General features: G+C 29.5%; 1 protein-coding gene across 1 annotated transcript in view; it reads left to right on the top strand.

Moving 5' to 3' along the window:
• LOC131851141 (toll-like receptor 6) overlaps nucleotides 1-21339 on the top strand; it is a 109028-nt gene that overhangs the window by 70283 nt on the left and 17406 nt on the right. The gene's annotated exons all lie outside the window — the stretch shown is intronic.

Raw genomic sequence — 21339 nt, 5'->3', positions numbered from 1 at the left:
TATTCTGATTGTAAAATAAATTTATTCGTCTGTCTATATCTATATCTAGATTGTGGCTCTAAAAGTACCTTACTTATACCTTAGAACTCACCAAATGACTGTACAGTAGTGTACAGTCATACAGTACGTTTTCAAATTAGAGCTATGGTGTAAATATAAACAACACACATATCAAAATCATTAAACTTAATATCATTCAGTAACAAAATAATTTAGACGTAATGAGTAAAACTGACCATTCCTTATACGCAGAACCCATTTATACACAAAATCGGAGCTATATTTCTTAATCTCTTCATACGCAATGTAGTAGTCCTTGCCATACCTCGGTAACAAAATGCGGGGTAATTAATATCTATCACACAAGTACGAATCAAGTATCTACATACTAATTAATTAGTATTTTGATACGTCATAGTGGTAATTAATTTATTTAAAAATATAAGAACTATATATTGAATACTTTCAATAAACTCCTCGCTATCAGTGTAAATAATCCTTATCACTTCTTGCTAATAATACGCGAGATTGTTAATATGCTAAATACAAGAACACAGTTACATGAACTAAGTACTAATCATTAAATGATTAATTGGCAGCAGACTGTAAATACTGGTAATGTAATTATTTATTATATACATAAATGGATGGATTTGGGTGAGCTAATTTTCGAAGAAAAACAGTTAGAGTGTCTTTCGATGGGGAACGGGGAGTTACGAGAAAAATACTAAACAAATTCGGGGTATATAGTTATTAATTGCAATGCATGATGAACTCAGTTATATTAATTACTTACGTCTTTTCCTACACAAACATCACCTAACCAGGAGCATATGTATGTGTATACATTTCAAGAACGCATTACGATATATATAACAAAAGCTTTATAATTAATGTCTATTCTGACAGTCAGCGGAATAGTCCATATCGTGTTTCTGTAAAAATACGTACTTATAGCCAAAATATTTATAAAGTACGCATGCGTAATTAGCTTTGAAATTGTAGTTTTTAAAATATCTCGCATCTTAGTATGACGAATCTCTATAACATACGGAATCATCTATATTAACTTAAGAAATAGAACAAAAATTTTACATACTATGTACTGATAACTGTACTGAGTTGAAGTAAATCATTAAGTAACTTATTTGCACCTTATTTTAATTTCTCTATATCTATACTTATTTGCTCTATATTCCAATGATTCTCGATAATATCACGTGTAAATAGTTACGAATATGAATGTGAATATTCGTAGTGTATAAGTTCTTATTCGGGATTAACATGTATTCATGAATATATACTTTTTAAAATATCTTCGCACTGAGTGTGAATAGCCCTTATCGCGTCTCGGTAATAACACGCGGGATCATTAATATGCATAACACAAGGACGGATCTTGTAGCTAACTATCGGCAATAGAGAGCCGAGTAATTTTAGTCGGAAACTTCATAATGAATTCAAAATCTTAGACCGAATACGGTTTATTACACCGACTTGTGGTGTAGTCGCCTGTTAATTTATACGATGTTGGAACTTAGTGCTATGCGCTAACATTACTTCTAAATATTATTATGGACTTAATACACAGTTAACTGTTATAGGTTACCGAGGGAATATGGTACTTGAATTTTGAAGTAGTTTTTCTAATGTAACTTCTATACTGCTACAAAGATAACAGATATTAGACTTACTAATGTATTTTTCTACATAATAAATTAAATTTTTGCATAGATGATTTTGTAATTACATAATGTATTTGTAGCCTATATGTTATCGAGATAGACTGTGTACAAAGTCGTACCACTGTTTCACGTATTTCAACCCCTATACAGCTTACTTTGCAAGTTGTGTTACGATTGAATGGTGGCTGTGAGAAATTAGTGGGTACTTAGTTTTCATAATTTATTTCTGCCGAATAGCAACAAAACGAGGTGCTAATGATGTCAAATACATATATGACAAGATATCCGTGGTCTTAAGTTCCCCCGTTCATATAAGACGGCCTCGGTTTACTAGCGGTTTAGCACACCGCTTTACTTCCAATAGTTACAGGTTTGATTCCTCACACAGTCCAAACATTTGTATTCGGATTAAATTCATGAGTGTAATTGTTTGTATCAGTCTGAGTGTTTTCTATGTATATTACATAGGTATTTATAAAAAAGTATCGAACAATTTAAATTTGTTGTCTAGTACCTATAATATAAGCTCCTTAGCTGGGCACTAGACGGCGTTGTGTGAATTGTCCTGGGATATTATTAATATATAGGCGGCGCCGCCGTACGGTTACCATATGGTGGCCAACAGTTAATTTGCCATTTCAATTATTTATTATAAACAAATGAACGATATTATATTTAGACTAGCTGTCCCGGCAAACGTTGTTTTGCCTTAAAATAAAAAAAAATTTAGGGGTGGACTACCCCTAACATTTAGGGGGATGAAAAATAGATGTTGGCTGATTCTCAGACCTACTCAATACGCTCACAAAATTTCATGAGAATCGGTCAAACCGTTTCGGAGGAGTATGGGAACGAAAACTGTGACACGAGAATTTTATATATAAGATAACATGATTACGATAATAAGGTGATATTTATAAAAAAAAACATATAAATACTTATTTATTTTTCTTATTATTGTAATAATTACATTCATATTTCAAATTTCATGATAAATAATAATAATATGCTAGACACCTAATCAACGATAACAAGAATTGACAAAAAAAAATACAAGAAGAGACCCATCACTTCAAATTGTTAACCAAAACTAATCATAGTCACAATAATCTTGAATCACATGCCCATTCTATAATAATAACTATGCAAAATATAGAATTTATAGCATATGGCGCTATAACAATCCGAAACAACCGTCGAGGCTTGTTTGTTTCTACATAAACCTATAATTAGGCGGCGTCTTGTTAACATTTTCGTTGCTCTTTGTAGTTTTAAAAGACCGAGTGATGTCAATTTCTTTTCTTTAGTTTATTATATTCTAACGAAAATTATTGAATTCAAATAAATATACTAAAATGATTATATAGTTTATAAATAGAATTTTGACGCTTTTATAATCGAGAAATCTTGAACTATCACGCAGTGTTATCTAGTTCCGAGCTAAGCAAGCTTGTATCTTGTACCGGGTAGCTGAATTTTTTTTTAATACACAAGATACAAAATACTTAGTTAAAAATTTCAAGTCATAAAAATTTATTACTAGTATTTACATAACCTAATTGTACAACTAAGAACCTAAAATTCATAAATACAAATATCAAATCCATAGCCACTGTAAAATGATATAATAAATTAAACCGCTACGCTATAGGCCTCGTCATATAGATACCGAATCTATGTGACTAGTCTATTTACTTATTAACTAAATTTTTTGTCCTTTTATATCATTTATATCGTGTATTAAAAAAGCAGCAAAAATTTAAAATTAAAATAAGTTATCCGATACAAGATAGAAGCTCTGCTTAGTTTGGGATTAGATAACACTGTGTGATATATAAATTATATGCTATTATTTTTAATCTTAAGTATAAATATAAAATAGATATATGACATGTGAATGAAATAAAATGTCAAACATTTTAATAATTCTATTTAAATTATTAAAATTTTATTTTGCATGAAATTGCATGAGATAAGTTTTTTCAACAAGTGTTCAATTTTTTTCCAATTCTTTATAATATCTCCCTGCAATTAGTACTAGTCGGCCATAAATATTTGAAAACAACAGCATATACAATAGTATAAAAAAAACAATAAAGTAAACGTAATATAAGAAGTTTAACTTCAATTACGTTTTTTTCCTTGGTGTGATTTTTCCGTCAATTTGGCATTTAAAATAGATAGGCTTTAAATTAAAAAAGAATCGTCAGCCGTTGGCTTCGGATCTCAACCGCAACAAACAGTTATTAACAATTCCGGAATAGAAAATATTTTACTTCCACCTTCTTATTAAACTTGTTTCTCGGCCCTTGTCCTGTTTTTACAGATACAGGATATTATATGGACATGGTATGGTGCAAAGGCTATATTTAATTTTTTTTAAGCTCATCGCCTATTTCTAGAAGTTGAATATGTAACATAATATACAAATTTACGTTATAGAATGTAAATTACATATAATACCTAATAAGAATGTATGTACATTCTTTTAGACAATGAGGTGCAACAATCTAAGCAAGATATTTCATTTTATAATAATTGATATTGCAAACTTTCTATATTCCCTAATTCATGATTAAAACGCTTCAACATAATTCTGTATAACAATACTGTTATCAAAATCACCGTATAAAAATTTTACGTAACTAGAAAAAAATGTTTGCTATTTTGTTATTGCGTTATTTTGCCATATAAATTAAAATCGCTGTTAAAAAATAGGGGTTATTGCTAAAAGGGTAAAACTTTAGGGTTATATTTTATTAATACTATACTTTTTACTGCCGTATTATAATAAAATAAAAATTATGTCCAAAAAATAAAAAACAATGTTAGGGTTTAGATAACCCTTATCGGTTAAGGGTATAAAAAATAGATCAGACCTACTGTGTATGCATATAAAATCGGTCAAACCGTTTCGGAGGAGTATGATAATTGACATTGTAACATGAAAATTTTATATATAAGATGACCAAGCTGTGTACAAATTCAATTGAATGCTGTAAGGTATATATAGTCATATCCATACTATACTGTTACATAATTTTATTTTTTGGTTTCTGGCTAGCCCACATTCGTGCGTCGTTACCCGAGGCGCGCCGTCGAGGGCGCACAATTATGTAATTACGTGTTAGGAGATCTGTTTTTATCACGTCCACCCTTGTCTATTGGACGATAATTGAGCTCTTGTTTTGGTCGTAATTCCGTCATTACGCCGAATGCTATGGGAAAAAACTTGCCGCCATATGTTGCGAGTGGTTTCGTAAAATATTAGCAAGAGTATCATAACTTTACCGGAAATATAATATAATGTATGTATAGAAACAAATATCCACTCCATAGGTAGTTACTTAAACAGTGTATTAAAAGCTCTTACCTTAACATCTCCGCAGTTGTTAAGGTACGAGTTGTTTTAATCTAACAAATTTCAGTCATAACTACACCAAAATATAATGGAAAAATACTTTGCCGTCAAGAAAATACTTTGCTAAGAGTTTTATTAATTAGTAGCTGCTAGCAATACTTCTTCGCTACTAGAATAGTCGAGGAATTTCCTATTTCCAATATTGAAAAATATTTTTGTTTTCTAACCCAAAATTATTAATAGCTTGTTGTTTATTAATTGATTATATTATTTATTTATGACTAAAATAAGTACAATGTTTATTGTTACAAATTTTAATCAATACATTTTTTAATAGATGAACATGTAGAGTATTTATCTGACGGCTTCGGTGGTCCAGCGGTTTAGTACACCGCCTTACTTCCGATGATCGCGGGTTCGAATCTTTGCACGGCACAAACATTTGTATTCATAAGTATGATTATTTGTATAGATCTGGGTGTTTGTGTGTTGTTGTGATCTATGTGTGTATTTCCGAAAAAAATATATCTTTTTCTTTGTATCAGTTATCTAATAGGTAAGATGATGATAACAGGTAGTTTGCACTGTGTGAATTGTCCTGAGTTTATTTATTAATATTATTATAATCATCAAGGTCTGTACTCTAATTTTAATAGGATTTATTATGTACAACATGTCTAATTTTTTAGACAACACTAGACTACTTACTAGTACAGTTTCATGAATAAATTATAAAAATCGACGACGGCATTATTCGTGTTAAAGTTAGCTTTTGAACCCCTTAGATCCCTCGATTATGAATAATACTTATTTACTAATGGAACAAAGAGTAGAACTTATTCGTATTCCAATATCAAAGGGATTTTTATTCATTGGATTATGGTTAATTGTTTGAATATTACGTATTATTAACATTTAATACAAATCAAATAGGTTAAAACAAACGAACCGCAGAGTGGTTTATTATACTTATAATTACTTTTGTTCAGTAACTAATACATGTTGGAGTACCGGATAAAACTCGTTTACTCAATATTATACGAAATGTTTCTACTTCAAACATTATATATGTTATGATGTATATCAGCATACACACATATTGCTTGCCTGGAAAACAACTCCATCTACCGGGCATTGACTGTGAACATTATTGTTATTATTTTGTTATTTAATTTCCATTAAGTTCTTCTGTTTATTAAAAAAAGCAAATAAAAACAGTTGACACATTCGTAATATTACTGTAATTCGAATGAAAATTAGCTTGAGTAACACAATAAATTAGTAATAGTGATCACAGCAGACCAATTCTAAGCAACTTTAAAAATTTCTCCATATGAACAAAATTTTAAATCGTTCAAATAGGAATACTATAAAACTCGGTCAACCTATTCGTCCCAAATATGAACTGAAAATAACGAAAACTAGTATACGTATTTTTAACAACCTACTCAAAACAGAGGTTCTTAAACTATTTATCATATATTATATATCTCATGTTGGTTACTTCTTAAAAGTCATCATATAAAAAAATCATAAATTAGACATTTCAAATTAAAACAGTTGACAACCCTGAGCTACCTGTCATCATATCAGTAAATACGTTTCAACAAATTTTCTGCCTAAAAATTCGCTAATTTAAAACGGGCACGAGGTAATGCCGGCTGCCATATGGCGTTAACAATAGGGTAGGGTCAATAACATGTGTAAAGCATCCCGTGGACGTCCCACTTACTTGTGATGACCCGAGTTGTCTGTTCGGACATTACATAGCGCTGTTATAACGATTGTGTCTACAATTTTAGTGTGTTATGTGAAAGTTGACTGACATTGAAATACAAGTCTACTACGAATAGAATAAATGTAAACGAACGTTTATTTCTTAAAAAACTTAAATAATGGATTTTAAAATCGACAATATATGTTTCATATTTTCATGTCAAATCTACACATGCATTCACATATGAGTATGTACGTAAGATGTAACGTAAGATTTGTAAGATTTTCGTATCACTTAACTTGATTATACTAGTACTTACTAAATTCAAATAAAATATTAAATAAACTTAATATCAATTAACTATAAAAAAAAAGTTTTACTTTTGGTTAACTACTCTTTTCGAATACCAGATTAATCATTAAGTATTGGATGTTCATTCGGTAAATCTTGGTAAGTCAATATAGGTGTCACAATACATATAGCTAATCATAATTAAGTACATATTTTCTTTATTACAAAAAAGGAACCCTCCCTATCTATCTTGAAAAGAGTAATGTCGTTTATTTATATACATTTATATAAACACATTAATATTTATATTTATTCTATCGACATAACAACTCTATCTAACTTACTTCCTTCTACAAGACCATCAAGGCAGGTTCAATCAAAAAATCATTTTTTTTCATATAAATTTGACCGGACATTGCTCGTAAATGACTTACAAAATTGTTACTGTAATAACATCTATGCATTATATAATTTATTACTGTATTGTACAGCAAACGATATAGACTTACTTATTGTAATATTCATATAAATGATTTCTTTAGATATAGCATTTTATATTAATTATTAATTCAATGTATTTTTATTTATACATGTTTATTATGCTATTAGTTCACGATACTGAAAAATATTTCTGAGTCCATTGTAAATTCATAACAAGGTCATAAATGCAGACAGAATTTTCATGAAGCTTACTTTTATGCTTTGATAATTTTAGGATGTATATGTACCATCCAGAAATTACCATAATATATTCAATTTTTAGATTCACAAAAAAATAACAGGTTTTGTATGGGTGCCCACATCATTCATATTCAGATTCCTACAATAGAATTTTTTACACTTATTCGAAGTAGTGGTCCAGTATTATATTTTATTCGAACAATAATATAAAGATTATTTGATCATATTAAAGTGGATGGTAATAAATAAATAAAATGCATGATGTAACATTTACCTACCTTATATTTATTACCTACTTCTTTACGCACTGCCAAAGAAATATCTTGTTTCCGAAGACATATCTTAAGTTATCTAAAGATACTAAATGTATCTTTAGATAACTTAAGTTTTGCCAATCCCTATTTATTTCTAATGAAATTTATTCATTGTATAGTGACACAAAATGTCTGATTCCTTTGTATTTTATACATTCAAGTTATATAAATATAATGAAGACTTTCTGTCTTCATTACAAATTGTATTAAAATTAAATTAAAAAAATATATAAAACTAAAATTACGTACAAACTGTTAACCAATTTATAAACACAAAATAGAAATAAATTCTATTTAATATGTATAAAAGAATATCCTCGAAAGAGAACACCCAAGTAATCTTACATCCCACAAAAGTAATACTGCCATTATTATTGAGCTAGTTTGGATAGCAAAAATGATACCTTATGAATGTAGCGAGGGAGACAAAATATGAAATATCTTATAATGTTAGGAATGAATTTGTATGTAGGTACTACCTTAAAATATTCATAGAACTTTATTCTCTCGAGTAAATGTCGCAACTCGATGAAATAAACACAAAAGCGATTATGAAAATGTTTGTTATTACAAGCTTCTATTCATTTTTCTTGTTAGTCTGTTGCTATGTTAGTATTTCTTACTTAATTTTATTTAAATATTACGTTTACATTAGGTAGCAGAGAGGACTTAAACATTTCAAGAGTTTCTAGGGTCTCTTCATTGTGCATGAAAGCCTATTATATGGCTGTTGAGATGACAACTTGTCAGTATAATGCTGAATAATGTTATACGGCATTTCACGAAATTATGGGCAATATGTTTTAATTTTTATATCTACTACATCTAAATAAACAAATGTAGTAAAACATTTAGTAGATCATGAACATAATACAAAAAAAAAATGCAAAGGCAACAATGATATGTTATTCATAAAATGTAATATTGTTCCAATAAATGAAAGGTTTTATTATTGATATTGGAATAATATCAATGCAATAAGTATAAAGTTAAAAAAATAACTGAACACAACATGAAACAAACAACGACAATAAAGTATATTGAACTGGTTGTATGCAATTATTATGGTAACGGAAAAGAAAGGCACATGGCGTAACGAATATACAATATTTTTTTAATGCAAAACTATAGTTCAACTATAACTAACACAAAATGTCACTAAATAGGTGATTATTGAAAACAATTGGAAGAGGTACATACTTCTGTACTTCAATTAGGTTGAGAATGACAAAGTAGTTTAAAAAAAGCGTATATATGTACGTATTAGTTACCGGCGAATTTTTGTTAGAAAAATAAAAAAAACTGTTTATACCTGATTAAATAATAAATATTTAAACATTTGTATATGAATTCACTTTTTACACGAATTTTATAATTGTAATATAATTGTTCAGTACATAAATAAAACGATATATTATTATTTTGTTAGAGTACTACTCAATAATGTACGTATTCAAATGAAAAAATAAAACCGAAATATAGCAGGTACTGCAGGTAACCCTTACATTTTCATTCTTATTTATTGACCCTATCCAAAGGAAAAGTTAAAAGGGTACAAGGTATTGAACAATAATTCGGATGGTAGGGTCTACAATAAATCGCCGTCACCGCCTCTAAAAGGCATAAAACTCTCATTTAATTTACCGCTAAAGATAATTATACAATTGCAAATTATCCGACGCTTTCGAGCTCACGTTGGCTGCAGCCGTTGTTTATCTTTAATCACCCTACGCTTTTTCCCTCTTTCACCCCTTTCGGACCCGGGATGAGGGCATCCCAAATTACTGGCAAGTTTTCGGATAAAATAAATCAAACTCGTTGATATGAAAATATTGTGTTTTGTTTGTTTTATAATATTGGAGCTAGGTTAATAATAAACAGAGTTGCATGCGTAGAATAAGTTTTTAAATATAGCTGGTATTAAAAAATATATCATAATGTATAATAGTCAAGATACTCTCAAAATCTTAGATATCGTGAAAAGAAATTTAAAACGTCACATAAAATAAAATTGATTGTTACTGAAATGACATTACATTTATAAACTCAGTCTACTATTCCAGTTTTCTCAAGAAGTGATAAGCGTCCTGTTTACGTCGACGTTTCACAGAATTCGTTACTATGGTTTCCATTCAAGATCGCGATATCTTTGTCAACGCTAAAGGTGTAGACACCCTGTAGGAGGAATTATGCGGACTCACGGTATAAGATTCTTTAACCCTTCCAACCTTCCTCATGATTTTGCTTATCTCCTACCGGCATCGGAAAATTTAAATACGATTTTGGTGGAACAATGTTTGCTCGCGCTTGCTAAGCTCCAAATATCTTCTGGTATAATACAATTAGGTATGTTATATATTAAGAACCAAGATAGAAAAATACCTGCTGCTGTTATGCTGCGACTTTTTACTACAAATTTTTAGACATGTTGAAAATCTAGAGGACTAAGATGTCTTTTATGCTATAATTACACTACAGTCAAAACACAACTTACAAAGCCACCTGCTTTGCGGCTGAAATAGGTGAGACTGATATGCAGACAATTTTTTACAAAGTCTGTGTAGTCGATGTAAATTACAAGCAAGCTGTCACACAAATGTTAGAGGCAACCATCGCATGTAAGCATGAATAGAACTACAGACATCACATCGTTGCCACTCCAGAGAGCTGAGGTGTCACGCTTCCAAGTTCTGTAATTTCACTACTCTGCATATTCACCGTAGATCCGAAACACAGTTGCAAGCAAGCAAGCTGGTTGGCGGGTGAAATGGATGACACAGATATCTTTCTACTCATGGAGATGACTTTGTACAAAGGCTACTTCTATAATTATTATATTTTCACTTATTATAATATATTAGATAGATAGATAGATATACTTTATTTGTAACACACAGTAAAGAAAAAAGTCCTTAACAATATAATAAAGGACAACATGGATAGTTACAATAAGACGACCTTATTACTGAAAGGAATCTTTTCATGGCAACCTTTCAGGGAAACGGATTGAAAAATGAACAGGTAGATAATATGCATACAGGAGAAAACTATAAAAAAATAACAAACATATATTGATAAAGGAAAATAATAATAAGTATAATATAAATTTAAAATTTATGTAAATAATAATAATTATATATGTATTAAACTAGATACACTTACATGAACTACATACATATTATAAACTTTAAAATTATGTATGTAATTTTGAAAGTAAAATAAAATAAACTAAATATAAATAAAAATGCCATACTGAATGAAATCTAAATATTGAGGAGGAAGTCTTTTACCAATCGTTTAAAAATATAATGGACTTTGCAGTTCTGATAGTTACAGGTAACGAGTTTTACAACAGTTATTATGTTAAGTAAAAAATAAGATTTAAAATACAGCAAGTACTTATAAAATATGATTAAACCAATATTTATGCGGGTGTTTTATTACGATATTCGTTTAAGTGTTAATAAAATTTCAATGGAAATAAAATATGTCCACTACGTTACGCTACACGTTTAATGTTATTTAATTTTCACCCGTATTTGAAGACGACAGTGCCGGTTGTTTGGTAATATAATTTATTGAAACAGAAGAATAAATATAAAATCCGTCATTTTATATTTGTCATCATTGTAAATAGAAAAGTATATAATGATATTTGGTTGTTTTCTTTCAAGGAGCATTAAATTTAATTTAGTGTCAATAAATCACATCCTTATCCTAAATTAACAAATCACGAAATTTTCTCAGCTTCTTTATAAAGGAAAATTTATACTTACATTGTAAATATACATTTTCCTATATGTTTGGCAGTAGCGCTATGCTTGTTCGTTAATTTGCGGAAAATACCATACAAAAAAATATTAAAAATAAATTATCTTGGGGTAAACGTAATTTTACCAACTGAATATGATAATTATGAAGACAATGAAATGAATAAACTCAAAACTGAAAAACACGATTGAGTACTCCGTGATATATAGTAGAGAGTATTGCTTTTTTCATAAAATATTTATTGTACATGATTTACACAAGAAACAGGAAAGAGATTTAATATGCAATGGCGGACTTATCCCCTTGAGGGATCTCTTACAATCATCCTATGAAAAGGTGAATAGAATCAATAAGAAGTAGGTATTACAGACATAGTATTGTGTATATACTATCTATCTTCAATGTGCATAAAACATATAACAAATTCATTGTCAAATACATTCTGGATTTTTTTACAATAATAAATTTTTAGGATAAATGTTCATAGAACTGTACTCGTATTTTACTTAGACAGGCTAAGTTAAATATTTATATCATATGTCACAGTGTATGATACGGTATCAAGTTTTACTAAACCCTATTTTCTGGGAAAACAGTATTTTTTTTATTTTGCTATCACAATATTTTGTTCACGTCGTTTCGTTCGGTATAAAATGTTGTCTAAACTTAAGTTTGAAAAGAATTTGGCAGACATCTTGACTTGCTTCTTGAAGAAATAACAAAAATATCGATAATTCGAAAAATACTTTTTTATAACAATTCGTCTAATTTTCTTTAACTAACAATTCCTTCTGTCTCCGTCTGGACAGAAGACGTTGAAATTCAAAATCTATGTTTACCTATTAACTTCAATGGTTTGAACTTATCGTAACCAGAACTAGCCCTTAACTGGATTATCGGTTTGTAAGTATGATTAACCAGCCAATTATCATTACAAATAATAATAATAAATAGGACAATTCACACACAGCCCTCTAGTCCCAAGCTATTCATGATGAATACAAATGTTTGTAATATGCCAGGAATCGAATCTGCGACCATCGGAAGTAAGGCAGTGTTCTAAACCATTAGACCACCGAAGCCGTCAAATATTTCCAATATTAATCTAAGTTAATTTATCTGAATAACCAAAATGTATACCAATGTCAGCTAATATATACGATATTTAATAATATAATCCCCCTCAACAGTCACAAAATATTGTATAACTTGACACAAATCTGATATTCGACAATTGTACTTTACCCATACATAAATATAGTTGATGTATAACCGATTATGCGGCCGAGTTTCTCATTGTTACCCGTATAATTACTACTGCGTAATATTCAAGTACTGCACTCAACTCGCATGTTATATTAATTTAAATTATCCGCCAGTTGTGTCGATTCAGCAGAGCATGATTAAATTATGAGTTTACAACGCGGGGCAATTATTATATTGAAATATATCGAAAACACTTAACAATGATAATTTATAAATTAACATGATATAGGTATGTATGCTATATGGTAACCTAGGATGTGGTCGGACTATATACTAAATTCATTAAGCGATATTACAGGTATTCAATAAGAAATGAACTTAGTATATTTGAAAGATATGTACAAGCATTATTACGTAAAAATTTGCTTAAATAAAGATATACTTACTATGTACATATATATATTAAGCCTTAGTTATTCCACAGTTCGTTTGTAGTATCTCCCAGATTACAATAAATAAGTTATACAATAAACACTAATGTAAAAACTGGCTATTACTTACGACTTCGTTCTTTTTAAACATTATGATATAGCTTCTATCTTCGTGTTAAATTTCTTTAAATTACAAACTGTGAAAAGGTAACAAACAGACATACTTTCGTATTTTTAATATCAACACTGATTGTTTTACATTATTACAATAAGAAATATTTTAATAACATATAATAAGGATTCTTATTGTAGGCAAAAATACCGTCTGTATATGTACAACCCTTAAATCAAAGCCCAAATGTAAGTATATGAGGGATACTCCCTTACCGTAATAAAAATAAATCATAACAACGATTGAAACATAGAAAATATTTCACGGTGTTCGAACGACCTGCCTCAACAGTTGTAGCTAATGTTCGTTTGAATCAATATCTGTCGAACGGACGGGAATAAAAAAAGCACTATTACGCAATGGCGATGAACCAATGGCCCTTTGAGAATCGAAATACGGTAAATGATACCATTAACTCAATAATATACCACAAGGGACAAGTATGAGTGATGAAAGATTAGTGAGGGTTACTCTTCGTTCACACTTAGCTAATGATACGGAGTACTGTTATATATTGTATGCTGACGATTCAGTATTAGAATGAAACCACAGATGAAAAAAAATTTATTCGTTAAATGCAAATCAATCTAAATAATTTTGGTGAAATCTTTATAGCATGGGCGCCATATGATAACGTCATATCGGTAGTACTGGTTATGTAAATAGACGGTTACTATTATATTTTCTATTAGGTTACCAGTCAATATGCTTGCTACTCCAATTCACATTACTAAACTTACTAAAACTTTACAAATTGTGACTAATACCACAGATAACATAATATGCTAATACTAACAGGTTTTAATTTTTTGGAGTGTTTATACATATTACGTATACAATTATAGTAATAACTTATCTATACTTGTTTATAAATTTTATTACGTATCACAAATAAATATATCATTAGATCATATACTTACTTAGATATTATTTACAAAACATGGAAATAATTACAAATCGTATATTAAATATAACTTTGTTTTGTCAATAAAAACTCAGTTGCATACACGCTCCACCAAGTAACATTAAAAAATGCTGATATAAAAAATTGGACGGTTGCCAGAACATCAACATTAATCTGTGAAATTATGAAAAGGGTTATGTCCACTGTATTCTGATGTGATATCAAATGCAAAAGCCATTATGACATTTTATTTAATACGTAAAGTGGAAAGGCATAATATAAATATTACTGTAGCAAAGTTAATTCTCATTGTACCAATTTATTTTCCCTTTTTTCACATGTAAACGTACATCTCCATTTACTGAACTGCCGTTATATAGAAGTAGAAAACAAAAGTTAATTACCATATTATTCGAGTAGGTGGGCATTACATATAATAAAAAAGTTTTCATAAGTACGAATTTTATGTTTTATACGAATAATGTACTTATATTAATATAACAAACTTAGATATATCACTATATATATATATATATAGTGATATATCTAAGTTTGCGATAAATACATTTCAATTATCAGATGTACTTCATCTAAGATTATTCGATTTCAAAATCAAAATCATATAACAATGACGTAATATATAATAAAATAATATTTGCTAGTTCCAACACGTTTCTAGTACAAATATCGTATTGTTATGATAAAACTGGCTTTATTGCAAAATAAATAAAGACCTAAATTAACTAGTATATTTTATCGTTATTACAATATATTTAAAGTAAGGTTCGGGGCCACTAGTCACAGTTAAGCTTAAGCCGGTTACGTCCCTCCCTATTTTCTGATGGAGATTTATGTCAAGGGATCAAAAGTTTCAACCACGCACACTATCATACTCGAAGTTGGTTGTAGTACATGACTATTGTATATGTGTGAAGGTACATTCACGTGCAAATTTGTTTCAAAAATATGAATTCACAATTTTATGGTCAACTACCTTTCACTTTAATAAATAAATGGTTTGCAAATGACATTTATTGCCGCAATAATAAAAGCGGTTGTAATTCATGTATTGGTCGTTAACCATTAATAAATATTGGTAATTCATTTATTTTATAACTATTATTAAAAGATGTAACATTATATTATGCGCTCTGCGGGTTGCGGTGGATATTTTATGAGGCTATGAAGTGCTGTGCGCGATTGTACATGTTTGCCTATAACAGTTTATATTACAACTGGAAGGTGTCCAAGTATAATATTGCCAAGAATGGGATGAAAATTCCCATAATGCCTTATCATGATAACGCTCTAAAAATTTCAAATGAGGGATTTCATTTTTCTTTCCTTAATATTGCTGTTAAATATTGAGTTCCTATAAATACGCATATCCTTAAGTACAGTTCATGTAAACGGTATCTTCTAAAACATATAAAATACTTTGTCTTAAGAAACGGCAACATATAAAAGGTACGTACATTGTGATGACAATGCTTCTATCGATGTAGGTATATAGTTGATTGTTACCACTTTTCATTGAATAGCATATGTGATAGAGATAGGATATTTATTGGATAGTCCGTTAGCGTTCATACTACTCCAATTATATATTTAAAAAAAAAACAAAATATATAATGAATTATAAGTCATCTAACTATTTATATTATAAATATTTATATACGCTGATTAAACAGAAAAAAACTTAATAAAATAATATGCAACGTGCACTAATCTGTCTGTTCCAGTAAGTTTGTATCTTGTTTGTATTCGCAAGTTTTTTACTGGATCGCACTATGCATGCGGGTGCCACCCCGTATATTTGCACACTCTGTTTGGTGCTATTTATTTATTTTTGCGAGCTTTGTTTAATGATCGAGGGTGCTTTGATTCCGTTGAATTAAAACGACACGTAAGTACATACCGCGCTGTGTATTTATTAATTCTCTTGTCGGGCGGTATGTTAGGTTTGTAACCGGAACAACGTCAATTAATTTTATGTTACTTTAGATTAGATAGTTAAACAGTATACTTAAGTAAAATTTAGTTTTAAAGTTCGTTCTGCTAATAAAATCTTATTTCTATACTCAATATTAATATTTCAATATAATCATTTTCCTCAGAGCATTCTAAATAATAAAATGTAATGCTTTCTGTAGTGTACCTTATTCAAAGTATTCCTAAAAATTTATTATTATTTACTTGTATCTAGAAAATATTTCTTAAATCTATTTTCATACAAGATACCGAATCGAAACGGAAAACTTAACACTTTTAACAAAATTAGTTTTTGATGGACAGTAATGTTATTTTTTCGGCTAGTTAGTCGTTCGAAAATATCTTTCTGTCAGCTTCATTCGGAAACTTAACACTGAAAAGTTGCAGAGACGACGTTCCAGCAATTTATTATAAACAGAAATAGAATAAACTACTAGTTAACTACCGGTACTGTTGTTTTGAATAATGCGTTATGTGTGATTTAGCACTGGCGACATAAATCTTCATCAAAATGGTATCTTATAAACAGTTGTAGTTCATGCTCGTTTCACAAGACGTCACGATATTTTAACGCAAAAGTTGCGGCAAAAGTTTGATAAATATTTATTACAACATTAATATATCATAAGTAACATCAGGGGAAACATCATAAATTTATATTCTAAAAAGCCAGTTAGTATATGTTACGGAACAAAGAAAATATTTTATTCTATGTCCATATTGTGCATTACAATGTATAGCAGTAACGTTTATTTTTATTTTCTTGAAAATTGAACCGTGATCCATATAAGAGCAACGAAAAGATCGAATACCCGCCCATTTGCATATACAATTTTATTTGTCTATTCAGTGCCTGGATTAAGTTGTGCTTTTATACATAATAATAATATCCTTGGACACACAGCGTCATCTAGTCCGAAGTTAAGCTTAACTTGTGTTATGGTTAAAACACTACTGATATAAATACGTAGATGCTGTCGAAATACGAATTTGCCCTAAAAGAAAGTCTTCCACATTGCGAACAGCCCAAAGTAAGCAATGTAACACCAAATTTACTCACCTTTTCTCAGAAACGTCCCGATGTGTACTATACAATATCGTGACCACGCACTCTAGAGTGTATATTTTTATAAAAACAATGATATTATATTATTAAAATCAATAATTTTCTTGTTTTATACAGTTAAAAATACGGAGCGTCCGTTTTATTCCAGTTGTACTTTTCAATTCTTCTATATTCGAAATTTAAGTGGCCACATGTATTTATTTGTGGCCAGTATTACAAAGCGCCTTTTACCTGCTTAGACTAAGGAAGTTCGGAATAGGGAACAGATACATTTCTTTTTTTTTTAAATACATACGTGGAAGTCACCTAGATCGATACAGACAATCATACTCATGAATACAAATGTTTGTACCGTGCGAGGAATCGAACCCGCGACTATCAGACATAAAGCAGCGTGCTGAACACCTAGACCACCGAGGTCGTCAATACATTATTCTCTGATAACTTATAATACAATATAATGCAGTATATACGAATTTTTATAATCTAAGCTCACACATAATTGTACGACGATATACTACGACCATACGCCCTATACAATTTGAGTTTCCTTACATTTTCAGCCGGCCATTCATCGTACCGGATTATAGACAATGGAAACACAAATGGCCGCTACCCGACATAACTCAACAATATAGCTAGTTATGGCACGATAAATTTATTAGGTCAGTTAACTTGTATTTGTGGTGCTGAGATGTGACGCAAGTGTCTAAGTTTGAACTTGCACCTACTAGCGGAAGTATTTTACTTAAACTTAGTTCTTTATAATTTTGTTATTTTAAATCGCATGAATATGTATTTTTTTATTATATCATAGTGGTATAATAAAAATTACAAGCATACGGCTCATCTGATAATAAACGAAGCCTTAATGATTACTCATGTCTTTCAAATTTTCATTAAACTTTTACCTGTATAAAACTGATATCGAAAAACAGTGTTAGAGGTATATAGGTTATTTAGGTGTATTGTATAAACGAAAATGAATTTTTTTAATATTTTAAAAAAGTCTTTATTTATTTTATTAAATTTACGTATTTGACTTAAGTCACATAAAAATTTTAATATTACTGGAATATAATAAAGTACTATAAACATTACTCATATAACTTGGATTTTCTCTACGTTTACTTCATATTCGTATATTCTTTGTTTCATTTGCATCGATTAAGCATGACACAGTATAACGAACTTAAATGTAAAAGTTTGTTTAAATTGTTATGACACCCCAGTGAGAATATCAGGGTCTCTTTTAAATGGGTCAGTGACGTCCCATCTATATACTAGAAAGTTTCAAGTCTGCACAGGATTTGTATTTTTTTTTTTCAGATAGAGGTACTATCTGAAAAAAAGAATACAAATCTTTATGGGTAATAAGTTTCAATGCAGAATTTTTCTAAATTGTAAATTGGAACTGAAATTAATAAGTATATAATAAAATAAATAAGTCATTATTAATTAGTCATATGTAATTTTACTAATAAAGAGATTATATACACATGTTTCTGTATTAGTATTTTTTTCACAACAAATTTTATCTGGACAAATTATATGATTGAAGGTTTACTAAGATGTACATATTTAGTAAACATAGTAATCTACTGATAAGAAACAAACTAGCCTAGCCTATAAGTTCTTTATAATTATCGTTAGGTATATAATACCAATAATACTATACAGTATATGACGAGTTTCCGCGGGCGAAGTCACGAAACTCAGTTGTAGTATTTAATTAAATTAAAAAAGAGGTATATCTAATTGTCAACCGGATACTATTACGCTACGGGTGCAGATTGTATCACCATAATTGCCATTATAAGCAATCGTTTGCATGGAATTATGCTTAATTTCAATTCCGCCTGGACTTGGTACATGTAAACTTGCATGGCGCCCTGCCAATAAACTCGATACAGATCGTTACTACTAGTATTTCCAAACACATTTGGCAGAAAATCGGGATTGGTGGTTAGAAATTGTAGCAAATTACTGTTTTATTTATTCAGAATAACATGTAAATAAATATACATATAAACAAATTGTTGATACATAAATCTTTGTATAGGGTATGTACGCGTATTTTTATCATTTGTTTTAGGGTTTCTTTGTAATGAACTAACTGTCAATTGACCAAATTAACCTATTATGACCAACACGGAGCTCATATAATTTCGTCGTAATTGCAATTTAACCTGTCAGTATGTCACAACATCCTCCATAATTAAAACTTCTCATTTAGATAGTAAAATAAATATGTGACAGTGTGTGTACTTTTACGTAAAAACACATGTAAACAAATAACTGCCCGTAACTTACTTTAGTCTATATGATATAATGTACACCCAGAATACAATATTTTTCTAATTCCTGGCACGTAACTTGCCAACATGCTATCGTGTAATGTGCCTAAACGAGCTTATTTTCTAAGGAATGGGGTACATGACAGTTACATTATAAGAATTATAGTACTATCCAATTCAAATATCGCTATAAGTGTACATTTGCACATTAATGGTGATATCTACATATAATCTTAAAAAAAAGAAGACATTAAAAAGGAGTAGTGTTAGAATTAATGATTAAATTTATGTTAAAGTATTTAGTATAGCAATAAATTGTATGTCGGAACGTAGGCTGAATTTCTGTCAAGACTCAGTGTGTCTCGCAAAATCACGTTTATCTGGCAACACTAACTGCGATTGTCCAATACTGTGTTTTGAAGGGTGCATCGGTAACTCCGATATATTGATTATGGTAATTTTATTATCCAAATTCTATTCGTCATGCTTGCTCTGTATTATTTTTTTTTTCAATCTATTTGTTGCGGCATTTTTAACATGTGCGCCAATAAATTTTGTGTAATTTAACTCGTAGATTTATCCTGTTTGCGAGTTATGATTTATAATGAAATCTATTTCATGAATCTTTATTATTGTTATTATTTCTAAACACCATAATATTGAAAAGGAAAAAGCTACAGATAAGAAAATAACATACTTAGTTAAAGGTAAACAAAATAGGATAACCATATTGTTTATCTTTAACTAAGTATTTTATTAATTGCTAAAATATATTTTTCAGGTAATTTAACTGTTGTCATCTTTACTTACTTCAAATTAACTCGCAGAAACTTTTCGTAACATATCTCGTAAAGCATCAAATCAGTATTCGTACATCGACGTAAATATACACCAAAGCAAATGTATCGAAAATTTTGATTTGATTTAGAATCTCCGGAATCGTGAACACTGTAGTATAAAATTTACGATCATGTTTACCTTAAGCCGATATAAGTTTGTTTATCAAAATCGAAGGGAGTCTCTACTTCGGGCAACGAAAGCGGATAATTTTGTTTATATACAGCCAGGCGATTTAACTTGGATGGGAAATGAAATTTGTAGTAATAATAAGCTAATAAAATGTACGTATACATACAGAACAGTATTGCTTTGCCTACTTAATACATTTCCTATAACATATTCATTATCTTAACTTATACTTTTGCGTTATATGTAGCAATTTATGTCTTAATAATAATTATAATAAAATTATTAAATAAAATGAGTGATGACTATTAAAAAATGCTTCAATGGAGTTTCTATAGAATATTTTTCTATTTTATTCTATTCCATTCTAGTTATAGAAATATTATAGTTGCATTATTCCAGTCCTTTCGTTTCAGTCACAGGTACAAATCATATGAAAATTGTTGCGTAATGACATTTCTAGTAATATTTATATTTATAGGTAC

This window comes from Achroia grisella, unplaced genomic scaffold (assembly GCF_030625045.1).
Source record: "Achroia grisella isolate CSIRO2021 unplaced genomic scaffold, CSIRO_AGI_Agris_v1 utg780, whole genome shotgun sequence".
Lineage (NCBI taxonomy): Eukaryota > Metazoa > Arthropoda > Insecta > Lepidoptera > Pyralidae > Achroia > Achroia grisella.
Note: the sequence above shows the minus strand (reverse complement) of the source record. Positions and strands in the feature narration are given on the sequence as shown.